Source organism: Puma concolor, chromosome A1 (genome assembly GCF_028749965.1).
Source record: "Puma concolor isolate L17-30 chromosome A1, mPumCon1.1.hap2, whole genome shotgun sequence".
Classification (NCBI taxonomy): Eukaryota; Metazoa; Chordata; class Mammalia; order Carnivora; family Felidae; genus Puma; species Puma concolor.
The window spans coordinates 69643083-69661144 of NC_141667.1; the positions used below are offsets into that span (position 1 = coordinate 69643083).

The 18062-nt window shown below is 36.4% G+C and overlaps 1 long non-coding RNA gene across 1 annotated transcript in view; it reads left to right on the forward strand.

The window, feature by feature from the left end:
• Nucleotides 1–17511, forward strand: part of LOC147584226 (uncharacterized) — a 58536-nt gene extending 41025 nt beyond the window's left edge. Inside the window, exons 2-3 of the long non-coding RNA XR_015255247.1 lie at nt 15211–15364; nt 17141–17511. This is a non-coding gene — a long non-coding RNA (uncharacterized LOC147584226). The remainder of the gene's footprint in view (nt 1–15210; nt 15365–17140) is intronic.
• Nucleotides 17512–18062: the final 551 nt, after the last annotated feature.

Consider the following 18062-nt stretch of genomic DNA (forward strand, 5'->3'; position numbering starts at 1 on the left):
AGAAGAAAAAAGCAATTGACATGTAAATCATGACTGAAGGAACATTTGACTCAAATGTTTTAATATTAATATGTAACTCGTCAAAACTCATCATATATAAATGGCTCATATTATCATCATTTCCTGTTTGTCCATAAAATGAAGGGAATTTTCAGAAAAAGGACTCTGGGCAACTGAAAAAAAGGCAGTAGAAGTATCAAAAAGGTGGAGGCATTAAGAAAAGCATATGCAAATTGCATTAGCTAGGTTCCATCTTTCAACAGCATGATGTGACACAAGAGGTTGAAAGGCTCTATAGAAGCTTTAAAGTGGAAAGGATAATGACTCCAATATGGAGTGGAAAGGACAAGTACAGAGGGGGAAGCTCCTGATGCAGAAGACATACAGTCCAGTTTCTGCACTTGAAGGGCAGAAGTAAAAGCTATTCTAGGGGAGTTTTTCCCCTTATAATTGTGCAAACTCAGTTTAATATAAGCATTACCATTGATCAACATTGCTTTTTGAATGCATCAAAATTTTGTAAGCATGCATACATTTAATAAAAGAAGTTTCATCTTGAAGAATATATTACTTTGTTGCATCTTCATATGTACTATCACGTTAGCATGAGAGCATATAAAATCATTATGTTCTCTACATGCACTCATTGTTCTATTTCTATTAACTATAGGTATAATGTGAAGCTCCAATTTATGTTAATGTCTCTCATGTTTACAGTCAATTTAAAAGCATGACTATTTAAATGAACTCTTTCTTGATTACTAAAAAAATTATTGAGTGAAGTAATGCAAGTATCTTTGAGTTTCAAAAAATTAATTATCTCATAATTATTTACTGAGGCTTACAACACATTTGGCAATGTGGTATATATCATGAGCAGTCAAAGGAAGTCTATGACGTCATTCCAAACCACATGAGATGTACAACTTGAGGAGAAGATCTAGACTTAAAAACAAAATGAAAAAGAATGTAAATCAGCTAATAAAATGCTCAGAAGTGCTGTATAAAAAGAAGAGAAACCCCCACATGTATTCACCATTCACACATAGGGATTCTTTGCTCCATTAAAAATGGTTATAGTTCTCAAGGTGGCATACTATGTATATCCTAACATGCTTGTACATGAGATTCTTTTTGCCTAAAGTGCTTTCTCCAGGCTGTCATCTGGCTCATATCCATTCTTCAAAACCCAGCTGTGTCACTTCTTCCTGAAAGCCTTCTAAGGGTGTTGGGATGCCTTAGGCACTACAAGTTTCCTATACAGACATTACCTAATACATATCATGTGTACTTTGTTTTGTAGTAGTGCACATTTTCCTCTGAAATAGGGAGGAAGGAAAGAAATACGTACACAGGTATAAACACTTGTGAAGAGTATGTGGTAGAGTAATGGAGTTAACAATGAGTAGCTTTGATTTTCTCTGAGTAGAAGGGAACTACTTTCCTTATTTAAGGAAAGGGGTCATAACACTTTTTATATATAAGAAACTCTTCTAGAAGCTTTAGATTCATTAACACGTTTAACCAGTATAATATTCCTATGATTCAGGTAGTCCCTGTAACTATATTAATAACTATTATCATCGCTATCCTGTAGACGAGTGATTTTAGACAGAGAGAAGTTAGGCAGGATGCTCAAGGTCACTGAGTTAGTAAATTCTAGAACCGGGATGCAAACTCAGGCAATAAACTTCCAGAGACCTGTACTTCATGATCTGAAAAGCATAGTGAAGGCTTAGAACTGTGGCTGAGGGATTGCAAAAAGAAACAGAAGAAAACCTCAAAAGATTGTTGAATGGCTCTTTTTTAAAAATGTTTATTTATTTATTTTGAGAGAGTTTGAGTGGTGAAGGGACAGAGAGAGAGGGAGAGAGAACCCCAAGCAGGCGCCATGCTACCAGCGCAGAGCCTGATGTGGGCCTCGAACCACAAGCTGTGAGATCATGACCTGAGTTGAAACCAAGAGTTGGATAATTAAACAACTGAACCACCCAGATGCCCATGTTGAATGGCTTTAATGTATAGTTAAGACCACAAGTGACAGGTCACAAGAACAGTGGCAGGTTCCATATTGTTTTTTAAGGATCTTGATTCCCCAAGTGTAACATCAAAGGGTGAGTATGTCTGGATACTGGCACATGCAGTGGGAAAAATAGAGTGAAGGGGGTGAAGGAGATGGTAAAGGGTGATTAGGAAGGTAGGAAGCAAAGCTGAGTGGGCCAGTGCTGAGAACTGATGGTAACTGGGAAGTTTAACATGGCAGACTGAATACACTTGTTTATCTCTGCTCCCTCCCAAAAACTGATAAAAGAAACAAGAAGATACAACCCTACAAGGATTAAAAGAAGGAGATACAGCAGAAAAAGAGTTGTCAAGAATTTTGGAAGGTGAAAAATGAGTAGAGAGTGGAACTGAGTTAGCAGGACCAGATAAAGCCATAGTTAAATCCCTAGAAGGAGGTGGAGGAGCCAACAAGAATTCAACCCATTCCCACTGCTGGATTCCCTAATTTAAAAGGTGGAATAGGCACTAATAAACTCTGACATGGTTCTAGATGATAGGATTGTGCGTGTTTTTTTTTTTCAAAATTTCCGAAATGATCAATTATTACTAAAGGGAAAATTTTTTCTAAAAGAAGATTTCAGGTATGGGACAGTTCTAGATAATGGCAAAATCCAGGCAGAAATAAAGGGAGCAGAGTGTGGAATAGAGACAAGTCCCTTATACTTGAATATATACTTGAATATACTGAACCCAGTCTATATAATATTGTCAACATGCATATTGAAATTGACCAAGATGGTTGTACAACTGCAAACTTGTGAGAAAGTAGGCCTGGGAGATAGAGGACGGCAAGGAGATTCAGAAGTGAGGAAGGGCTGTGCACTATGGAAAACACAAACACATGAGCTGTCACTAGTATTGTTTCTTGTATCATCACTTGTATTATTTTGTATTTTGGATGACAAAAAAATTCGCTATTAAAAAAAAAGAAGCAACAGACATTCCTAAACCATGGGGAGGGCTACCCTACAAAGCTGTCTCCTTGGCATTTTCTGCAATTCCAGAGCAGGACTGCCGCTCAGGCTCCAAACATCTACGAGATTTTTGAGCATTCACATGAGCCAAGAGCCTGGAATACAGCAATAGGCTCCCTATGTGCACTTCAGACTTGGTCCTGCACGGCCTTGCCAAGGAAGGAATTCTGATATCATGGTCTCATTCCTGTTTTTCATCATGTTTCATCTGTATCAGGAAAAGTGAAAGTGGACAGGAAGATGAAACAATAAATTTCTAGGTGTGCCAAGTGAATCATACACATTTATACAAGGAGCTGCAATACTCTTAATTAAAAAGAAACATGTTTTTACTTGATAATGCTTTCTTGACCTTTCATGGGCTCTGAATAATTCAAGAAGAAATACACACTTCCTAAACCTGAGTTTCAAGGACCTTGCTTCACCCTGGTTTACTCAGTTTTTACATGTTCTCACTCTTTCCATACTTTTACCCTTTTCACTTTCACCAGGGGCACTTCCTTGTTGGACCTATCATGGCTTACTCCCATTTTCACTTTGGGGCTTTTAGTATAACCCATCTTCTGTGTATGTCACTGATGCTTTAGTTCAATTAACAAGAATATATTGCAATATGCTGTTTTCAGCACCATGCTAGACACTGAGAGGATTTATCAGACAATGATAAACAAGGGGATGGAGAGGCAAAGAGAAATAGAAATATTTAGAGGTAAAAATCAATATCATCCTGCTCATTTTATTAGGGATTAACTAAAATGCTCTCTCTGAAAGCTACTAAATAAGTAGGACATTAAAACAAATGATGCTAACTCCATGCACTTATTAAATACGTATAGTTTCCTCAACTTGATCTATTTTCATTCATACATCTATATCTACTTTGATCTAAGAATATAATTTTATTTACATTATGGAATATATGTGGTTAGAATGGTCTAATTGAATTAGGAGAGAATTTTAGCTTAAAAAGTGGCTACCTAAGGGGCGCCTGGGTGGCGCAGTCGGTTAAGCGTCCGACTTCAACCAGGTCACGATCTCGCGGTCTGTGAGTTCGAGCCCCGCATCGGGCTCTGGGCTGATGGCTCAGAGCCTGGAGCCTGTTTCCGATTCTGTGTCTCCCTCTCTCTCTGCCCCTCCCCCGTTCATGCTCTGTCTCTCTCTCTGTCCCAAAAATAAATAAACGATGAAAAAAAAAAAAAAAAAAAGTGGCTACCTAATGCAAAACTTCTCTTTTCCCTTTTTATTTTCTTAAACAAGCTAGTTTATAATTCTGTTATCTTTCCTCATCTATTGAATAGAGTCACCTGGCAATATTTTGAATTTATTTTGACACATTGTTTTGACGCACTCTTTCCACAAGTTAGTAATGGTTATTAGTCTAATTTTGGTATCTACTTGATCTATTTACCGTGAATACAAGGAGGACTCAAGCCAAACTTTTAGGGCCAATATTCAGGTTTCAGAAATACTGGTAATTCTGACTGGTAGTTTTTTGAAATGTATGCCAAGCCCTGTTAAAAGATGCTATAGAGGGGGCGCCTGGGTGGCGCAGTCGGTTAAGCGTCCGACTTCAGCCAGGTCACGGTCTCGCGGTCCGTGAGTTCGAGCCCCGCGTCAGGCTCTGGGCTGATGCCTCAGAGCCTGGAGCCTGTTTCCGATTCTGTGTCTCCCTCTCTCTCTGCCCCTCCCCCGTTCATGCTCTGCCTCTCTCTGTCCCAAAAATAAATAAACGTTGAAAAAAAAAATTAAAAAAAAAAAAAAAGATGCTATAGAGATGTTTGTACAACTATATAAAGTTACTAAAATTATTGAATGTTTTTTTTTTTTTTTCAACGTTTATTTATTTTTGGGACAGAGAGAGACAGAGCATGAACGGGGGAGGGGCAGATAGAGAGGGAGACACAGAATCGGAAACAGGCTCCAGGCTCTGAGCCATCAGCCCAGAGCCTGACGCGGGGCTCGAACTCCCGGACCGCGAGATCGTGACCTGGCTGAAGTCGGTCGCTTAACCGACTGCGCCACCCAGGCGCCCCAATTATTGAATGTTTTAAACAGATGTTTCTCTTTAAGCTATAGGGATAGATCCACAGCTTAAGTCCTATGGATCAATGAACATTATAGTATCTTATAAAATAGCTAAAGATTCCATGAGCTTTGTCAAACTGTGTTTTCCCTCTGTTATACTTTAGCTTTGTTTCATATCTTTGTCTCACTTCCCTTGGAGTACAACTGCAAGATATCTCAACAGCTAGATTCTTATATGAAATACTTGATAAATAACTCTCTTTTGTATTAGTCCTGAGTGTAAAAAAAAAAAAGAGTGAAACAAAGCACCTTAAAAAATAATAAGAAAAAGTAAAGAAAATGTGTATAGATTGAGAAAGTAAAGGGACAGTTCCATTTAAGGAAGTATTAAAGGGCAGAAGATGGTGAAAGCATGCAGAGTGAACAGGACTGGATTGAGAAGTATCAGAAATGAATAGCAACAATTCAATTTCTGTTGGCTTAAGTGGCAAAGTGATATCATTTAAGGGACACTTAAAAACCAGAATAGTCAGTTTTTCCTGGGAACTGCATTTTTACTTTGGTTAACTGGCTAAGTCAGAAATGTGCACGTATATTCAAAGCTGTATTACTCAGCATTTCCAGAATTATAAAAAAATCTCACTGGTTAGATCCAGGCTTGTTTGGGGATGAGTGATCCCTTGCAGCCTTCAGACAGTATGCCATTTTTTGCTCTTCTTGTGTACATGATGAATATCAGAAACTGAAAATACTTCATAAGAGCTTTATACATTAGGGAGACCTGTCTGAAGCACTTAGCATACTCTTGCAAAGCTAGAAGGCAAGAAGGTAATGTGTTAATTCTTCCTTGAGGTCACTCTTCAGCAATTTCTAAGTTTAACAGAATCAGAAATTGAACTCAAATACCACTTCTTGCATGAGATTCACCCATCTACTTATACTCTATTTCTTTATACTTTAAATATTCTGTAGGTTCATCATATCCCCCCCCCCCCCTTATTGTGGTTCTCTTTCACTACAGAAAATGGGTTTGTGTTCTTTTACATATGGAGATTGGTGTATGTTTCAAAATTTTTTACTTTGAAATAATTAAGGCTCAATATAAGTTGTATAAATAGTATAGAGTCTTGTGCACCCATCCCCTAGCTTTCCCAAACAGTGATCTCTTCTATAGGTGTGGTACAATATCAAAACTAGGAAGGTGATATTGGTATCTTTCTGTTAACTAGACTACAGACCTGACCAGTTTTTACCATTTTCTATAACTGCAATCATTGTGTGCATTTATGTATATAGTTCTGTGAAATTTTCTTCCACATGTATATGCATGTAACCACAACAATCCAGAGATAGGACTGTTCCATTACCACAAAAGAACTTCCTCATGCTACCTCTTTGTATTCTCACCCACCTTCCTCCCAATCCAATCCCAGCTCTCTAGCAACTACTGAAATGTTCCCCTTGTCTATGGTTTTGGCTAAGATATTGGTAATTTTTCATGTGCCTACTTGCCATCCATATTATACCTTTGATGACATATCCATTCATATATTTTGTCCATTTTATAATAGATTATTTTGTTTTGTTTGTTTGTTTTTGGCTGTTGAGTTTTGAGAGTTCTCTACATAGTCTATGTGTATGAAAATATATATTAGGTACATAGTTTGCAAATATTTCTTCCTGAATCTGTAGTTTGTCTTTTCATTCTGTTAATAGTCATTCATAGTGCAAAAGCTTTTTATTTTGAGGAGGTTCAACTTATTGGTTATTTTCTTTTATGTATCACACATGTAATATCATGTCTAAGAATCTTCATCCTCAATCCCAAAGATATTTTATGTTTTCATCTGGAAGTTTCATAGTTTTATGTTTTACATTTAAATCCATGATCTATTGGGAGTTAGTGTTTATATATTACATTTAAGTCAAGGTTCATATTTTTGACTACAGATGTCCAGTTAATTGTTCCAACACCATTTATTAAAAAGACTATCTTCCTCCACTGAATTGTTTTTGAACCTTTATAAAAAATCAATTATCATATTGAAAAAACTTCCTTCTATTTTTACTTTTGGAGCTTATTTATTTAGGATTTTTATGCCGTCCTCAGAAATTGACCCATTTGTCATTATAGAATATTTATTTTTATCTCTGGTAATTCTCCTTGTTTTGAAATTTTCTTCATCTGATACTGATATAGCCAGGCCAGCTGACTATGCTAATTTGCATGGTATGTCTTTTTTATCATTTTGCTTTTCACTTCTATATCATTATATTTAAAGTTTATACATTATAGAAGACATAGAGTTGGTTGTTGATATTTTTATATGGAGACCATCAATCTTTGCCTTTTTGTTAGTGTCAAAGGCTTTTCATTTATAAAATATGCTAATATTTATAAATGTAAAGTATAATTATATGTAATATACATATTGTTATGTTTGTGTTCACCATTTTGCTATTTTTTTCTATTGTTTCTCTCTGCTTTCTGTTCCTTTTCTACTATTTACCCTCTAGTGACAAGTTAGTTATACTTCTTTGTATAAATTTTTAAAAATAATTGGTCTATTGATTGCAATATTAAGTATTGACTTATAACAGTCTATTTAGATACTAATATTATGGTACTAAAGAACTTTATGATAGAAAAATTGCATTAGACTTCTCCATCCTATGTGCTGTTTTTGTTTCTTTTACCTTTCATACATAAATCCCTTAAAATAATCTTATATTTTATTTAAATACTTACATGTCTTTTGAAAACAGCCTGTTGGTAAGGCTAAGTTCCTGGAGAGTACATTTGAGAGATGGGAACTCCTGTCTTCCATCCAGTCTCCACTCGTAGAATGTTGGCTCTACCAAAGACACAGCATCTTGAGAACGTTGGGGCTCTGAATATCCCTACTTCAGCTCATGCAATGTTGGTTCCATACCAGGAGAGGCAAGCCAAAATGACATCAGGCTACTTTCTCCACCAACACCAAGCACTTAGCTCTTAGAGTGAGTGTATCACTCAGAAAGAAGCTTATTTTTGTCCCTCTTCCCTTCCCACCTCACCCCCTTGACACCCACTTCCAGATTTCTGGCTCAGAAATTTCTCTGGGTGGAGAAGCAGGTTATAAGAAGTTAACTCCTAATCTCTTCCCAAAGGGACTAACTTCATATAAAACAGAACTTGGAGAGGTTCTGCTTAAAGGCAGAATAGTAAATGTTGTGGCAAAAGGCAATGGGAAGAGATTCAAGATAAGGATAAATTGTAAGCTCTAGTTTTCAGGAAATAAGACAACTCCTCCCACCCCCTTTAAATTGTTAACAAATTATATTTATACATTGTGTTCCCATTAACATAGTTTCAGAATGACTATTTTATGCATTTGTCTTTTAAATCATGTAGAAAATAAAACAAGTGTTACAACTAAAGAATGTATTGGCACTGGCTTTTAAATTTATCTATGTAGTTTACCTTTACCAATGTTCTTTATGCCCTCATATGGCTTTGAGGTATTGTCTAGTGTTCTTTCATTTTAGACTGAAGGATTTTCTTTAGCATTTCTTGTAGGTCAGGGCTATAGGCAAAAAACTCTCTTAACTTTTGTTTCTGGGGATGTCTTAATTTGTGCATTTCTAAAGGATGGTTTTGCCAGACTTGCAATTTTTCCTTCATATTTTTTTTTTTAAGACTTTAAATATTTCATCCCACTGCCTTTTAGCCTTCATGGTTTCTTATGAGAGGTTTGCTAATAATCTCATTGAGAATACCATATACATGACCAGTCACTTTCTCTTGCTATTTTTGATATTTTCTGGTTTTCTTTGTTTTTCACTTGATTTTAATGTGTCTGAGTGTTGATCTCTACATTATTCTGCCTGGAGTTTGTTGAGATTTTTTGGTATGTGTAGATTCATATCTTTTATCAAACTTGCAAGGTTTTCAGCCATTACTTTTTCAAACAGTGTTTCCTCACTTTTCTTTCTAAAGGACTCCCATACAATAATACATTGATCTGCTAATAGTGTCCAGACAGTCCCTCAGACTGTTTACTTTTCCTCATTCTCTGTTATTTCTGGATCTAAGACTGGGGCATTTCAATTGTTTATCTTCAAGTTCACAGATTTTTTACCTGCTCATGCCTGACATTGAATACTTCTAGGGAATTTTTTATTTCATTCATTGTAATTTTTTTCAGTTATTGTAACTGTTTAATGTCTATTTATTTTTGAGAGAATGAGAGAGAGAGAGAGAGAGAGAGAGAGAGAGAGAGAGAGCATGACAGAGAGAGACAGAGGGAGGCAGAGGATCCTAAGCAGGCTCTGTTCTGACAACAGAAAGCTTGATGAAGGGCTTAAACTCATGAACCATGAGGTCATGACTTGAACCAAACTCGGAGGCTTAATCGACTGAGCCACCCAGGCACCGCTGGTTATTGTAATTTTTACTTCCAGTGTTTCTTTTTTATTCCTTTTATAATATTTTTATCTCTTTATTGATGTTCTCATTTTGCACATACATCACTTTTCAGATTTCCTTTACTTCTTTGTCCATAGTCGTCTTTAGCATTTTGAGTATATTTAACACAGTTGCCTTAGGTATTTATCCAGTAAGTATAATGTTTAGACTTCTTTAGGGCCAGATTCTGTCAACTTTTTGTTTTCCTTTGAATGGGCCAAACTTCATTATTTCTTTGTATGCCTTATGATTTTTATTGTCATTTTTATTTTGTTGAAAATAAATGTTGAATATCATCATGTAGCAATGCAGGAAATCAAATTTTTCTCTTCTCCAGGGTTCTCTGTTGATAACCATTGAGGGCTTCAGTCATCCAACTGTTTGACGGTGTTTCCAAACTATTTTTGCCGAGATTGTATTCATTGTCAAGTATCAACACTGAATTCTGTCTATTTTCTCAGTTGTCAGTCAGTGACCTGACAGAGATTTCCTTAAATTAGTAGAGCCAAGAGGATGAGCATAAATACCACTCTCTTAGTTTTTTGCAGCTTGGCACGAAGTTTGATCACTTCCTCGTCACTAAGATGCACTGCATAAAACAGCCTTAGCTTTTATCAGCATGTTGAGCAGAGTCCAGAACCTATATGTCTGTCAGAGGTGCAAGCCTAGGGTTCTCTCTGGTCTTTTCTGACCATGTGTCTAGTTCTGGGCACTACATCTACTTCAGGAAATGAGATGGGTCTTCTGAACAAGTATTCCCCCAAGAAACTTTATTCCAAGGCTTTTTTTCCTTTTTTTGGCGGGGGGGGGGTGTAGGTTTTTGGTTTGTCTGCTACTTGTTCTGTCCACCAGATTCTTATTTCCATGATAGGTCTTTAATCACCTTTCTAGTTTTTTCTATGAAAATTGATCTATTCATGTTTTCCCCAACTGGGGTAAATTTTAATAATTTTTATTTTACCTGTAAAATATATATTACTTCTTAGGTTTTCAAATTTGTTTCAATAGAGCTGCATGTAGTATTCTCTTACAATTATCATCTTTCTTGTATCCATAGTTATATCTTCTGATCCCCAACATTGCTTATTTTTTTTTGCTTGCTCCATCTTTTCTATTCCTTCACACCTTCTCTCCTTCCCTCTCTCGCTCTCTCTCTTTCTTACTTACATGAAGGTTCAAGGGAGGATTTATTTGTTCCCTTTTCTATTTTTTATTTTTCTATTTAATAAATTTCAGCTTTTTTCTCTTTTTATTCCTAGTTTCTAATTATTTTTTATTTTAATATATCTCTCAATTTTACTGTTATTTCTTAATAAAAACATTTAAAGGCATGTTGTAAACTCTTTCTTTGGCACAACTTTCTTTGTGTCCAAAGATTCTATTATGAAATTTTTATTGCTTTCCATATAGTTTGATTTTTCTCCTTTTCTTTCTTTTTTTAGAAATGTTTATTTTGAGAAAGAGAGAAAGCACAAGCAGGGGAAGGGAAGAGAGAGAGGGAGAGAGAGGGAGAGAGAGTATCCTGAGCAGGCCCTGCTCTGTCAGCTTGGAGCCCAGTGCTGGGCTTGATCCCATGAACCATGAGATCATGACCTGAGCCAAAATCAAGAGTCAGATGCTTAACCAACTGAGCTACCCAGGCACCCTGATTTTTCTTTTTAATTTCCTCTTAAATTTAAGAGCTATCTGGGAATGTGTTTCTAAATTCAAAATATTGTTTTTATTATTAATTTCTAATTTTTAGATTATAGTCAGAGAATGATTTTTTCTAAGTTTATTTATTTTGAGAGAGTGAGAGAGCGGGGGAGGGGCTGAGAAAGAGAGCACGAGTGAGAGCGAGAGCAAGAGCAAGAGAGGGAGACAGAGAGAGAGAGAGAATCCCAAGCATGCTCCACACTGTCAGCATGGAGCCCTATGTGGGGCTCAAACTCATGAACCATGAGATCATGACCTGAGCCGAAATCAAGAGTCAGACACTTAACTGACTCAGCCACCCAGGCATCTCCAGAGAATGTGATTTTTAAAAATATGTTAAAGTTTCTTTTTGGCCAAGTACATGTGTAACTTATGAAAATGTTCAATGGATTATAAATAAATAATGTCCCTTAAATCATAAGTGCATATGTATGTATTACATGAAATTATATGGATCTACTGAGTCAAGGTTTTTGATTGACTTATGCTGTTCCCCTAGCTTTTTTTTTTTAAACCAGGAGTGAAGGGATTTATACATCTGTCCAATACACTACATGTATAGTTCAAAGTCTTTCTCTAAAATTTCATTTTTAACATCTCTTTCTAAAACATTTTATATAGTCATATGCAATGTTTTTGAGCCATAGAGGTTATAATTGCTGTATCTTTATAAATTGTGTCTTTTATAATTATATGATGTTTATTTTTATTTTGTTTACTTCTTTTAATAGTGAATTTTAAATAGTGATTTTTCAATATCGATATTTTAATTTTGAATTTTTTTGTTTTGCTTAGATTTAACTGGTGTTTCTTGGTCTATCTCCTTAATTTCTAAACCATCTTTGCCACTATATTTTAGGTGTGTGTGTGTGTGTGTGTACATGTGTGCATGTGTGTTAATAAAAAGTATGTAGATTTTATTTTAACAGCCATTTTTTACTATTTTTTTTCTCCGGTTTGGAGAAAATGGTCTGTTTCCTGTCAGTATAAGGAGTCATGTTTATTCATTCCATCTAATAGAGTCCATCTAATAGATTACATTTACTTAAAAAATTTTTTTAACATTTTATTTTATTTTATTTATTTTTTTGACAGACAGAAAGAGACAAAACATGAACAAGGGAGGGGCAGAAAGAGGGAGACACAGTATTCGAAGCAGTCTTCATTTCAGGCTCTGAGCTGTGCACACAGAGCCAGCCACCGGGCTCCAACCCACAAACTATGAGATCATGACCTGAAGTTGGACGCTCAACTGACTGAGCCACCCAGGCGCCCCAGATTAAATTTACTTTGCATTAGTCTTCTCTGTTTCTAGTTCTACTTTTTTTTCTTTGCTAGTTGGATCAAATTATTATTCTTTTCATTTATTCCTCATGTTTAGTGAAAGTCCTGCCTTACTCCTCTGTTCTGTTAATATCTACCTTCCCCCTCCCCACTCTCGTAACCACACCCATATCTTTAATAGTGTTTGAAAATAAAATACAAATGCATTCTCCCACAACATAAACTATCCCCCATTTCTTTTGAACACAAATAAGATGAGAGATCTGTAAAGTATTTTTACTCTCCCCTACACCCCTTCCTTCCCACCCCCACCTCAGTCCACCAAGTGTCTTTCTTCTCTCTCCAACCTCACCCCCAATTTCTACATTTTGCTGAAGTAGATTAGAAATCTTTATTCTAGAATGTTTGGACTATATCAGGATTTTCCTTACATCATTTTTCTTCCAACTCAAGATTTTAAAGATTTTATATATAAGTTTATTCTTGTTAGTGTCCTCTTTTGGATCAAAATACCTATAGTCCATATTAGCTTTTTCACTCGGACTTAAAAGTAGAGGGGAAGTGAGTTTCTCTTAGGGCACATGTTTCCAATACTTTTATTTGTAAAACATTGTTTTAAATGTGAAGTATCATTTCATGGTATATACCCATTCTATTGTATATTCCGATCTCATCACTATCTAACATGTTTATATTTCAGTTATTTATCTTGTTTATTGACCCTCTTACTCTGTGAAAAGGGCCTCATATAAGGTCCATTAAGACAGAGATTTTTGTCTTAATTGTTCACTGCTGTATCCCTAACACCTGCCACGGTACCTGGCACATATGGGAACTCAGATATTATTTGAATGAATGTATAAAATAATTGAATGTGTATCAAAGTGTAGATACGATTTTTTCTTTTTCTTTTACATGTTTTTAAAGTGTTTCTAGGGGCGCCTGGGTGGCGCAGTCGGTTGAGCGTCCGACTTCAGCCAGGTCACGATCTCGCGGTCCGTGAGTTCGAGCCCCGCGTCGGGCTCTGGGCTGATGGCTCGGAGCCTGGAGCCTGTTTCCGATTCTGTGTCTCCCTCTCTCTCTGCCCCTCCCCTGTTCATGCTCTGTCTCTCTCTGTCCCAAAAATAAAAATAAACGTTGAAAAAAAAAAAGTGTTTCTAAAAGAAATATTTGTAACTTTAAGAAATCAAAGTAAACTTTTTTCTTCTTCCCTCCTTTTCTCCCTTTTTTCCCTCCATCCCTCCCTCCCTCTTTCCCCGCTTAATGGAATAGACTTCCTACACCAGACCTAGATCTGAGGCTAGGATTTGTTGGATATTACCTGAATGTTTTTAGAGATATCACTTAACTTCTCTAAAAATTTTATCCTATAAAGTAGAGATGATAAAAAGTGCTTTTCCATACCACAAGGTGGGTGTGCATACCAAATATAACAATGCATACAAAAGGACTTTTAAATATATCGTTGTCATGCATGCCTTAAATATCACACCCTGATTGGAAATTTCTTTTGTTGCATGTTGGTGAGAATCACAGGCACAGCCTAAAATGTATACTACTTAAGGGATAGGGAAGATATGTTGGGTTTATGAAGTGATTGGGAAATGCTTTTCCTTCAGCCCAGATTGTTCTTTCCCAAATATTCATAAGGCTCACTCTCTTACTTCATTTGGACCGTGTTCATATGTCTCTTCAGAGAGGACTTTTTTTTTTAACACAGAAATCTCTTCTGGTCAATCTCTATCACTTTGCCCCGTTATACATTTTATGATAGTACTTAACACTTTTTAACATATTATATAACCATTCTTTATTGCCTTCCTCATTCACTTTGATGTAAACTCCAGAACAGTACATATTTTTACTTTTTACTCACTGTTGTGTTCCCAGTGCCTAGAATAGTGCCAAGCAGGTGGGGATCCTTTAATAATTTTAATCAAATGAGTAATTTAGTAGTTGAAAAAACCATCACTAACTAATGAATAAGTTTAATTTGTCTCAGTTACCCAAATAACTTGTTTATTTTTGCCAAGACTTGTTAGAAAAAAGAGAACTAACAATTTTGAAGAAAACAGAATTCCTGGAAAATTGAACTTCCATATTAGAAAAATTTTTAAATAGAAAACCGTTTACTTGATGCTTATTTTGTTTTATATTTTCCTGAACTTTTATTACTTTCAATAGAATCAGTTGTTCAAAATGAAACAAAATTATTTCAATTTTACATCTTTGTAAGAACTTTTCCTATTATATAGTATGTATGCATATATATATATATTGTCATACCACATGTCATGAAAAGAATGGTTTTTCAGATTTTTGCCAGTCTCATCACATTCATAATTTTTGGCCACAGCCACCTACCTCTCACATGTCATTTTAATTTTCACTAATCCAACTTAAACCAACTGTCTCTACTATTTTTAACTTATCCTTATCCTCAGTACTAATACTTATGAAATCTCAAGTTTGATTGTTATAATTTTTAAATATACAGTAATTTAAATATATGGTTATTAAAACAAAAAGCTCTTCTATGTATGCCCCAGTTATGCCCAGTGCAGTAGAATTTGTGACAGAGTAATGGAGAATATGGCAATGGATTATAGCAGCAAGTGAATATCCATGTGTCAGTGAAAGCTCTCTGTGGCTTGATTTATTCATGTGAAAAGTGAGAGAATGAAATGGGTGGGCACTAAGTTCTTGGTTTTCTTCTCATAGCCTTTCTTCAAACAGTGCTGACTGGATCTAAGAAGACTTCCCAGGAAAGACTGAAGCTAGTTTCCTGGCACCCCAACTCATCCATGAGTAAGGAAATTACTCCCCAGGACAAGGATAAAATAAGGATTTTATTATGGAATTCCAACTAGATCACGTAAGTATTAAGTACATCTGCACACGTAGAATGAAACAGAAATACAAAGCAATTAACTATTATTCCTACAACATACCTCATTTCTCTGGAAATTTTGTTATACTTTTTGGGAGGATTAAATTATCTGGATGAGCATTTTCCATTTACCCCCTACTTATTAGAACCACTTGATTTTAGTGAAGTGTTCTCAACTAGAACATTCCTGAGGACCATATCCAGATCAAGCAGCCAACCAAGGGCATTTTCACATGCAACAAAAACTGTGCTAAATGCCATCAAGGGCACCAATGCTATTTCTAGGACTTATGCTGCGCTGGGGAAGGTGTGGCCATCCATAAGCACCTCACAATCATTGCAAAGTTTTCATAGGAATGACGATATTGAAACCACACATTTTTATACACTTGTTATTTGATATACTACATAAACGGACATACTACTCTTTGATATCTATATCTATATCTATATCTATCTCTCTCTATATATATATCTTCCTATTTTTACAAATGCTATTTAATTTTTGCAACAATTCTGTGTGGAAGAGTAGCTGTCATTAGCCCCTTTTGTGCTTTAGGATTTGTAAAAGAATAGTGCAAGTTCCAAAGTAACTATGGGGCAATTTGGTTCTCATTGGTGTCCTTCAGCCCAATGGGCATAATACTGTTTATTTCTAGAATATAAGTAATAAAGTATAAAATATGAAAATTAAAACTATATTGATAGGGAAAATAGGAGGAAATACTTGAAATAAAACTGTCCTAGGAATTCTGGTGACCTGGTTGTATGGCTGCTACTTAGAGAAAGATGGGCAAGTGGGATTTAGTGCTTCCATGATTCTATTAGTTTCCTGATCACTTAGTTGAGCCATTTTGTTTACAAGTTTCAGAGCTAATTCAAACTAGTTTATGCAGCTAATAAGAATAAAAATGAAAATAAAATAATTTATTAAGTCACGTAACAGAGAAGCCCATGGGTAGGGCTGGTCAGGCAGGTTAAGTCCTGGCATTCAAATATTATTTTCAGGGCCTTCTCTCTCTCTCTCTCTCTCTCTCTCTCACACACACACACACACACACATCCTCATAAGCAGGCCATCTTCACACACTGCCATGAGCAGCTAGAGATTATATAATCTTTTATCTTTAACAAGGCCATCAGAAAGTTTATCTTTTTAATGCATAGATTATATAGATAAAATTCCTGGAATTCTATTGCTTGAAAACAATATAGAATCTGTGCAACATAGAACATAGCATAATCCCTTGAACAAAAGGGTTGGTAGGTGTCATCTATTTTTCAGCTCAGCCACACGCACTGACACTAGGTGAGGGAAGCATCCCTCAAAGCACATCAGAGTGCTTTCACCAGAAGAAAGGGGAGATGTGTGCTCTCAGATAAGGTAAGACAAAAACGTGTCCAGTAGGCTTGTGTTCTGCCAGTCACTGAGGGTTGGTGGAATGTCCACAAGCAGTTACAACTCCAGAGGGGAATCCCAAACCTCAGAAAGCCTTGAGTAGACCATAGAAAATTCCAGAGAATATAGCAAATATATTTTATAACTTAGGATTTTTATCTTCATACCTTTGAACTTACTTCTTGAAAAGAGAAGTTCTACTCTATAACTGCCCCAAGGGCTCTGTGTGGATCATGCTGCGTGCTGTCCCTAGAAATGGTGCTAGGAGAGCAGGGAACAGGCAAGTGTCCTTCAAGGTAGGATGAGTTGTTGCTGCCCCGGAGTTTGGTAATGGAACTCACTGCTAGCGGGACCCATTTCAGAGAAGAGCCCTTGCAGATGGGAGCAGCTGTTGGGAGCCTGTGCTGGGAGCCACTGCCAAGAAAAATTGCCAGAAGGAGCTGCTGGGAAGCCACTGTGGGAGCAGAGGGAATTGTCAGGAGTCTCAGCCTTCTTCATCGTACCATTGGAAGTAACCACAGAGGTCAAGCAAGAAAGTGATTGTGTTTCTCTCTAAATACCATGTGTGTACATCTGTATCTACATTGACATTTAGATATAGATGTCAATATCTTACATATGTCTTTGTGTTCCATTCCACAGTAGAGGATCAACTTTGTTCCTTTCATTTCTTACTTAGTTAATATTTATGTATGCCCTCTCTGAAAAAGATGAAATAAAAAGAAAAATTTCAGAGGTGCCTGGGTGACTCAGTAGGTTAAGCATCTGACTCTTGGTTTTGTCTCAGGTTGTGATCTCACCGTTGGTGACTTCAAGCCGTGCTGACAGTGCAGAGCCTACTTAAGACTCTCTCTCTCTCTCTCTCTCTCTCTCTCTTTCTCTCTCTCTCTCTCTCTCTTTCTCTCTCTCTTTCTCTCTCTCTCTCTCTCTCTCTCTCTCTCTCTCTCTCTCTCCCTCCCTTCCCCTCCCCTGCTGGTGCTCTCTCTCTCTCTCTCTCTCTCAAAAATAAATAAATAAACTTAAAAAAAAAATTAACTTTGTACTGTTGTGATTGCCATCTAGTGGAGAAAAGAAGTATGTAAATAAATGTTTAGAATGCAGTGTAACAGGAGTAGTTACAAATGTCTTTGGAAACCCAAGGGAAAAGCTGCCTTTGCCTGAAGGACTTCAGTAAGGCTTTATGGAAGAGGACACATTTCAACTGGGTCTTATTGAATGGAATGCCCAGAAATTCTAACAGGAGTACAAACCTGTTGTAGAACTAGAAACCAGGCTTCTTCATGT